General features: G+C 41.8%; 1 protein-coding gene across 3 annotated transcripts in view; it reads right to left on the bottom strand.

Moving 5' to 3' along the window:
• The window catches only part of LOC126262278 (V-type proton ATPase 116 kDa subunit a 1), a 670,786-nt gene extending 664,331 nt beyond the window's left edge, over positions 1 to 6,455 (bottom strand). For all 3 annotated transcript variants that reach the window (XM_049958792.1, XM_049958795.1, XM_049958791.1), the window contains exon 1: positions 6,302 to 6,455. The gene's annotated coding sequence lies outside the window, so the exon portion shown is untranslated. The remainder of the gene's footprint in view (positions 1 to 6,301) is intronic.
• Positions 6,456 to 9,821: the final 3,366 nt, after the last annotated feature.

The following is a 9,821-nucleotide window of genomic DNA, read 5'->3' on the forward strand; positions in this document are numbered from 1 at the left end:
AAAATAAACTGAAGATGGAAACCCGTGTCCGAAACAGTTCTCCACCGAGGCAACAGAGCCTCGCATTCGTAGGAGACAAGCCCTTCCCACGCAGCAGCTAGCTCCATCCACGTCACTGGCGATTGTGACAATCATTCGGGATCAGTGAAAAACAACTTTCCGCCTACGGTGCGCCGTCCGCCTCTGTTACGCAGCGGTAGAGTTACCGCATACCAGGCAAAGGGGCGCGGGTCGAACTGGCGTCAACTAAAAGACTTGCAATACGGCGGCCGAACCTCGAAGAGGATATCCCGGCCAATAAATGCCATACGATCATTTCATTTACGGTGCGCCAGCGTACAAAGCCAGGTTGGTTGCCGAAGGGTAGCCCAGTGGCAGGCGCGGGTATCTGTTGCTTCCACGCTCTATACACGTCGTTAGGTGACCTTTCCGGACTCCCCATCCTCCATTTTTTTCCTACAGACACCACCCTCTACAACCCCTCGAAGCTTGTCGCAACATTTCTGGGACCCCGAGTTTAAAAAGCTTAACACATATGACAAGCATTACAGTTACAAACCATGTGTGTCTTGAGGCAGCATTAACTCAAAGCGCGCAAATTAAACAGACTATATTCATACAGTATATGAGAGTGGAAGCATTTAGCTACTTCCATCAAACTTCAAACCCTTTCTAAACTTTCTCTCACTTAAATGCTTAAAAGTTTAATGTTGAAAAGTTTAAGACAGTAACTCTTGTAACGAAAGTATGTAATTTAGGTTTTATGGAGACCACTGACAGTAGGAGCAGTGTTGAGTCGTCGACATTCACACACGAAAGACTCACATCGTGTTACAGCTGGCATAATGTAGGTGCACATGTGTTTATATGTATATGTGTGTGTGTGTGTGGGGGGGGGGGGGGCAGGATATACTCTTTACTTGAAATAAATAGAGCTAGTCATTCTGCATGCACAAAACAAACTAAGGTAAGAGTTTCACAGTGCCCTGCCCTGCTCTATCTTGCATTTTTACGTTTGGTAAGTGATAAGCAAAGCTGTCCTCACCCCGAGGATTGGCGTGAACATAGCAGTGCCCTACTAGGCATGGTCCTAACAAACTGAACATTATAATCTTGCAGCGTTTAGACTTTATATTACCGTGTTCTAACATTCTGTCTGCACTGTTGACGTTACGTACAACGGTGTTGAACATTATGTACGTAGTTATTATGGTCTATCTGTAGACTGGATTGATACAACCTACTTCCACTTGAACCTGCTTTCTGTATTGTTAGGTCTCCTTGTTCATTGCTTACCCTGCTCACTTCCCTCCAGTACTAAACTGACGATTCCTTGATGTCTCATAATGTGTCCTATCAACGCATCCCTTCTTTTAGTACTATTGTGTAACATTTCTTTTTAGAGTTCCATGCTTCAATCAGTAAAAACGAAACCCTTAAGAATCGCTATGTTGCCGGTCCGACTGTTCAAAACCCTTCTTCTATGAACCGAGTAGACATGTCAAGTTGAAATGTATGTTACATACTGAGGTCTATGGTCCCTCGGCTGAAGCTTTTAAGTCAATGCAGTCAAAAGATCTATGTATGTTGTATATTTTGGTACTCGCAAACTCATTCATCAAAACCTATAGGGTACTTCCTGTTGGCCTAGAATCATGAAATTCGGCAAAAAGCAACGTTTCACAGTGGAACCAAATGAAAAATCTGAAAACTGTAAATTTGTAATTATATCAAACGAAAAAAAAATCTTTTTTTCATTGCTCATCGGACATTCTGTCTCTTCGTAGTCTGGTAAGACCCCTTTTTCTAAGGAATAGGCAGAGGTATCAAGTTGAAATTAGGCCACATACTGAGATGTCTGGTCCCTTGGAGGTATAATAAATGTTAGTTTATAAGTCAATCCAATCAAAATATTCGCCCATTAACGTCAAATACTCTGATACTCTCACTCATAAAAACATACGGGGTACTTGCTCTTTATCTAAATGACGACATTTGTACAAGTGATGGAAAAAATTCGATAATTGCTAACTTGTTACTATATCACAAAAAATATGGCTTGTAACTTGTTGTCCGACGTAAAACTTGAAATTTAAAAAATCAATAGTTCTGCAATTTGGCTGACTGGGTCGCAATGGTGAAAGTCAAACATCAGGCATGGAATGACTTTATAGTTCAAATGACAAAGTTTATCTACATCATCATATATCCATGAGCGATTATTGGTCACAGACATGGCATTTCAAGTTGTGTGTGCAACGCCATATCTACGTGAAGTAATCGCTTCTAGATATTTGATGATGGCTAAATTCTCAAAAATCCCTTGCCTGATGTCTGACTTTTACCACTGCGACCCGGTCAGCCTGAATGGAGACCTACTGATAATTATAAAAATAGTCGCCTGCCTCCTTCATGGCTGTATGTCACATTTATATTATTAAAATTAAAACATTGTCGAGAAATTTTGAATCCCTGAGGCCAGTATCCTGCCAGTACTAATAGCTAACGGGTGAAAATGGTGGAGATTCTCCTCGATTGCCCGAATGGCTGAACTGTCTACATACATAATTAAGTTTGTACGGAACCGTCAGTGCGCTAGTCCTATTCGCATCTGGCCAGTTTTTTCCCCTGTAGTACCTCTTCATTAGTTACTCGATCTTCCCACTCAATTTTCAGAATTCTCCTGAAGCACCAAACTACAAAAGCCTCTATTCTCTTATTTTATTAACTGTTTATCACCCACGTTTTACTTCCGTACAAGGCTACACTAACGACATATACCTCTAGAAGAGCATGCCAACATTTAAACTTTTAATTGTTGTTAAGAAATTTCTCTTTCTCAGAAATGATTTTCTGTTGTTGCCCGTCTGCATTTGATATCCTCTCTATTTGGACCATCAGTGTTTCTGATGGCGAAAAAGCAAAACTCGTCTGCTACTCTGAGTGTCTCATATGTTCAAATGTGTGTGAATTCGTAAGGGACCAAACTGCTAAGGTCATCGGTCCCTAGACTTCTACACTACTTAAACTAACTTATGCTAAGAACAACACACACACATCCATGCCCAAGGGAGGACTCGAACCTCTGGCGGAAAGGGCCGCGCAATCCGTGTCATGGCGCCTCAAACCGCACGGCCACTCCGCGCGGCTGAGTGTCTCATTACCTAATGTAATTGCCAGGCATCGCCTTTTTTAATTCGACTACATTCAATTACCCTTGTTTTACTTCTGCTGATGTTCATCTTCTAATCTATTTTTAAGTCTTTACCCATTATGTTCAACTGCTCTTGTACCCAGACACATACAGTGAATGTAGGTCATTTCGTGCCTGATGATTATTTGTGAATATCGAAACTGATAACAATAATCATCGTTTTTCGTAGCAGTTGATGGTGGCACATATGACTTTCGACAATTTTAGATAAATATCATACATTAAAAGTAGTCTACTATTATAGATAGCCTCCTAAATTCAGCCAAGGAAAATCAAAGTAACTCCTCGTCGATATCGAGGTCATTAGAGATCGGAAATTCACCTTGATTCAGGGCGCGTAACAACGTAGTTGTCAGCATACTTTGTAGCTTCGGATGGGCAGATCGGTTAATTAAATAAGAGCGTATGTTTTTGGAGAGGAAACGTCTTTATGGCGCAACTAGACAAAAGGAAGGGGTATGTAAGAAAATGAAACACCTATAGCCGTCCTTATGATGTCAGTTATTGTATGGCTACCAGCTTCGGTGCATCAGTGCACCATATTCAAGCCTTAACTGATGCCGAAAAGGTTAACACCATCCGTATACATGATGAGTCAAAGGCCAATATCTGTAACAGGTTTTCGCAGATTACCTGTAACCGCAATTTTGTCTCTCAGACGATCTATTATCAAGTTGATGATTGGAGAGAGAATATTGCGGTTACAGATAATCTGCGAAAACCAGTTATAGATGTTGGCCTGTGATACATAGTGTATACGGATGGTGTTAACCCTCTCGGCATCACCTAAGGCCTGAGGATGGTGCACTGAAGCACCAAATCTTGTAGCCATACAATAAACGACATCGTAAGGACTGCTGTAGGTGTTTCATTTTCTTACATAAGTGAACGGCCAAAGTCCCGCAGACCTCCAATCACAAGGATGGACATACAAAAAGAAGCGGTAGGTTGACAAAACATATTCTGAGATGAAGGAATACTTATTTTTGTAATGGAAGGAGGTGGCTGGGGTGGGGGAAATTGCGGGAGGAGACCATGGCTTGAACGTAGAGAGCACGTTCAAGTGGATGTGGAGTGTCGAGTAGTTACGGAGACAGGAAAAAAATCTGTACAGGGTAGATTAACATAGGGAACGGCAGGAAACTACTTGTGGCACTGGTGATCATTAATATTACAATTACTACTATTAAAAATGACCGGATTCTCGCTAAAAAAAATAAAAAATAAAACTAGGGTGAAATCGCCTCCGCTCGCTCCCCCGCCCCCTCTTGTCACACGGCCTGTAGGTGACAGCCATTACTTGAAAGCAGCAGATGTCATGAACCTCGGGCTTCGCGTCTTTGACAGCGAAAAATGCGTTAGTGAAAGTATCTGTCCAAAACGCGTACTCGCAGCAACAAGCGAAAATGGGAGACTTTAAAATGTTTATATTTTTCACGTAAAAAGTGTATATGAGCAGTAAGTCTTGCACACTTCTCTAAATGCTCTTGGGAAGATACGTATCTGTACGTATCTCTCATAGTATATTTCCCCCTTATTTCTAAGTGGCGCCTCGAGCCATTTGGTGACTACCTGAGATCGCTATAACACGAAACAGTTTTCATACAGATACACATCAGCGGATTTTCGAAGACCTTTGGCAAAGTCATTGTTTACAAGCGAGAGGAAAGACATAGTAAACTGCTGTCGCCCGAAGTGATGGTGAGTAGAACGTGAAAAAACTCAGTAACGTCGAACGATTGTGTGATCCTTGATCATTGTGAACACGAGTCACAAAACTCGAAAATTTTTGCAGCTGCTACCTCTAGGTCACTTTAATATTCTGCGTCATGCGCTGTTTAAATCTCGCTGGTTCTTGTATCTTTCTAAACTTCAGCGACACCATCTCCATTTCAAGCACTGTATAGAGTGAGACGTCACTATTGACACTGCCGTTGCAAGACAAACATGAGAGTTCTAAATATGAGAGTTAATGTGGTGCAACATTCTTGTTTCATATATGTAGTATGGTGTAAAGTGGTGTTATGGAAGTGAAGATCAGCAACGCCGAACTTTTTCAAATGACGAAACCTTTACTAAACCATTATCGCGTTACGAATTCTTAAAGAGGCTGTAGCATTACGTAGATTTATAACAAAGCTTGCTGAACGCTGCAAATGTATCAGCACCGCAAAGATAAAATCTTTGTACGAGGCATCTCAACTTCCACTAATTTGCTTTTTCCCAAGTAATGTGATTTACACACACACACACACACACACACACACACACACACACACACACACAAACGAACGCGCACTCTGTGTTCGCGAACGCCAAATTTCCGTGGAACAGTTAAAGGCCGCCAATACCGCGCGCAAACCAGCTGATCGCAACAAATTATCTACTGTCCACGAATGAGTGACTTACATCTAGCAAACCGTGAACAGCTCTTGATCCTTGTTCTTAGACGTACTATTTACGGTTCCGAACAACTTGCACGTGTCTGCTATATTATACTTTCAGCGGTAAAGCTTGTCTTCAGAATGTATACATCTGTCAACGTCCTAAAGTAGTACGTGTGCGCTGATTTTAGATGTACGTGTGAGTACAGCCCCGCCAGTGCGAAACCAAACATTCGAGCAGCTTTATGTGAAACGGATGTTGCAAATGTAAACACACAAGTCTCACCAAATCAGAGAAAACTGTCGTAGTTTTGTCTCCCAATTGCTTTGCGGTGGTCATCCGGCGTGCAGCTGACGAAGATCCTTAAGCTTCTGCTCTGCTTAAATAGTGAAAACCTTTACACGGTGGTGTTTTGGAGCAGTTATGAAGTAAGGGTATTTTCCTTTAATTTAACAACAAAGCTATGACGAACGAGCCTTGCGCTATGTTATCTCTTATATCCCAATGACAGTGCTTTGAATAAAATTTGGAATATCTTTGTCGATTCTTATAAACTATAAAGCAAATATTTGAATGTATCACTGCCATAAGCTGAATGATAAGTGCTGAGCAATATTTTCAAACACTTTTACTGTACTGTGCTATCTGCATCTTCGCTGTGACTCGTATACAATTGCAATTGACATTAAAATGTACACTCACCCGTGTTGTATTGTAATAGAGACAGGGGGCAGCAGCTCTCTTAATCACGGTCTGATGACAAATGCAGTAACGGAGCAAAATATAAACACAACAGAACACACGCGGCGTACGCACGTGGCCAAACGTCTAGCACCGTACCCACATCACAACTGAGGACCCCGCGCTCCAGCTGTTTACACCCTTGGCCGCCGCAGCGCCACAGTCGCCCAACTGCCTTTCGCGTCTAGCGCTGCGCGCCTACCGGCAACAAGTGGAACCACATTCACCACCGAAGGTCGCGTCTCAACGGTCAGCTTGCGTCCCTTGTTCCACGGAAAAAATTTTCCGCTGTTCTCACAATTAACTCTTGTAACTTTTTGCAGTGGCGTAAAGTCTTCCCAGAGCTCTTATGAAAGTAGTGTGCAAACTGGTAACTTTACGCAATTGTATTTCTTTCTCTGAGTTCACAATACATACGAAGAATGAAGAGAACGTGTTCTGTCAGATCGTTATAGAACTTTAAGATGAAACTGAATATAGCAACTGTAAACGCTATATCTTCTTTTGGGCTGAAAACTGCAACAACTTTTTTAGCTACAGAGTAACGTAGCCTGCTTGTACTCTTCCTATGAGCACAACCGACAATTATCCGAAGCAAGTAAAGTCACAATACGCTATATTTACACGCAGCCGTAGTGAGCTGATCCAGCGCCTCTGGTAGAGCTGAGAAACATGCGTCCCACCTCCCACTCTTCCTCCCCACAAGCACGTCAGCGCAATATTTTACGCAGATATAGCACATTTTGTAGTGTTGTAAATAGTTCTTATAATAATCGCGAGTTATTGAAAAATATTAATTAAATTAGCTACGTTGGTATAAAATATTGCACACAACAAATTAAGTTCATCAATACTGTAAGTAAATTAAATTTTTAAAATAAAATGAAATCCACATCTTATAGCTAATTGCAGTTACTACACATCGGCGTTAACATGAAGTATCATAAAGAACATATTTTACTTGTTCCGCGATCATAATTACCAATTAGAAATAAAATAGTAAGGACTGTAATCTGACTGTGAATTCTCCTGATCTGATCGAAAAAACCTTATTGATTGTATCACTGAAGTCTAGTAGCAGCTGTGTCATATCCTATAGACAAGGTAGCCAAATGTGATAGTCTGTTTTCACTCGACGTTTAGATATCTCTTTTAATTTGCTGAAATAGTGTTCTACAATATGCTGCAGTCACTGAGATTCCTTTAAGTATCCTCAAAGGTACATCGAAGTCTGAATAAACAACTCTTAACCTATAAATCGAAAAATAGCCAAATGGTAAGATGGTTCACCAGGAACTTAAAAGCAGCTCTACTGTATCAAATCCTCTATTACATTTGGCACTAAAATAGCTGCACAGTTTACAAGTAACAGAGCTAAAATTTGGCATTTCCTGGCAGTTCAGTAAATTCAGATGAAATCTTGCGATATATATTTTCCATTTCCCTTATTATTGTGTTAAATACACTGAAACACTCTACTTCAGACCATGGTGGGTCAAACGGTGTCGCAACAGTTCTCAGTCGGCAGAAATCGGGAAAATTCGGAAACCTTCGATGAAGTAGCATATCGGCTTCAGCACTCGCTCATCAACCTTTCAAATGCTGCAATAACGTAGCGGAATAGCAAGAACTCCATAGGCGTCCGCAAATAAGGGAAGGAGAGGTGGAGGGAGCGCAAGAGGGGGCACTTGTTGTCCTCCCCCTTGGAATTTGGAGTACAGATTTTTTTTATTTTACTGACTGGATGACGTACAGTTCTTTCGGATACAATAAGTTTTTTGTGTCAACTATAAAACTTAGTTCTTGTGGCATTACACGTCCCGAAACCAACTACTGTATAAAATAAGTGCAAATTATAGAATCTTGCCTACCCTACTCGCGGATAAATTTCTGCATACGCTCATGACTGCATTATTGTCGAATATGAAAGACTTGAGTAGGACGCAGCTGTCTGAACCAAGGGCACTGCTGCCACATAAACCATGTTAGCGACCAGGCTCTGTACTGTAGTAGTCGTTTCCTTATTATGCTGCTTGGGCGAAAGTACACTGTAAAAATGATACTGTGACACCAGTGTGTGCCTACTGCCGTGGGCCGACGGAGAAGCTTCTACGCGTGGGCAAAAGGTAGGAACACATGGGGTAGGAGAACTCACGTCTACCACTCCCGGTAAGTTTTTAAACCGTCTTTCTGCCTTGGTGTTTTTGCTCCCACACTGTCCCTGCACCGCTGGCGTTCTCGTTACCGCCCTGCATTTACATACACGCGAAAAAAAGATGCAATAGTAAGCAATTATCCGAATGGGACGGAAATAGGTAGATGCTACGTACATGTATGGTACAGAGAAACATATGATTACAAGTTCAGAGAACTTTGATTATTTATTCAAGAGAAAGAACTTCACAAATTGAGCCAGACAATAACGCCCTGGTCCACCTCTGGCCCTTATGCACGCAGTTTCTCAGCTTGGCATTAATTGATAGGGTTGTTGCATTCCGCCCGAGAGATATCGTTCCAAATTTTGACCGCCTGGCGCGTTAGATCATCAAAATTCCAAGCTGGTTGGAGGGGCCTGCCGATCATTTTCCATGGGGAGAGAGACCTGGCAACCTTCCTGGCCAAGGTAGAGTTTGTTAAGCACGAAAACAAGCAACAGTAACTCTTACAGCAAAAAAATGGTTCAACTGGCTCTGAGCACTATGGGACTTAACTTCTGAGGTCATCAGTCCCCTAGAACTTAGAACTACTTAAATCTAACTAACCTAAGGACATCACACACATCCATAGCACAGCCGTAGCGATCGCGCGGTTTCAGACTGAAGCGCCTAGGAGCGCTCGGCCACAACGCCCTTTGCTGTTCCTTTTCTATATGAACGATTTGGGTGACAATCTGAGCAGCCATCTTCGGTTGTTTGCAGATGGCACTGTCGTTTATCGACTAATAAATTCATCAGAAGATCAAAACAAACTGCAAAACGATTTAGAAAAGATATCTGAATGGCGTGAAAAGTGTCAGCTGATCCTAAATAACGAAAAGCGTGAGGTCATCCACATGAGTGCTAAAAGGAACTCGTTAAACTTAGGTTACACGATAAATCCGTCTAATCTAAAAGCCGTAAATTCAACTAAATATCTAGGTATTACAATTACGAACAACTTAAATTGGAAAGAACACATAGAAAATGTTTTGGGGGAAGGCTAACCAAAGACTGCGTTTTATTGGCAGGACACATAGAAAATGTAACAGACCTACTAAGGAGACTGCCTACACTACGCTTGTCCGTCCTCTTTTAGAATACTGATGGGCGGTGTGGGATCCTTACCAGGTAGGACTGACGGAGTACATCAAAAAAACTGAAAGAAGGGCAGCACGTTTTGTATCATCGCGAAATATGGGAGAGAGTGTCACAGAAATGATACAGGATTTGGGCTGGACATCATTAAAAGAATGGCGTTTTTCGTTGCGACGGAATCTTATCAT

Source organism: Schistocerca nitens, chromosome 6 (assembly GCF_023898315.1).
Source record: "Schistocerca nitens isolate TAMUIC-IGC-003100 chromosome 6, iqSchNite1.1, whole genome shotgun sequence".
Classification (NCBI taxonomy): Eukaryota; Metazoa; Arthropoda; class Insecta; order Orthoptera; family Acrididae; genus Schistocerca; species Schistocerca nitens.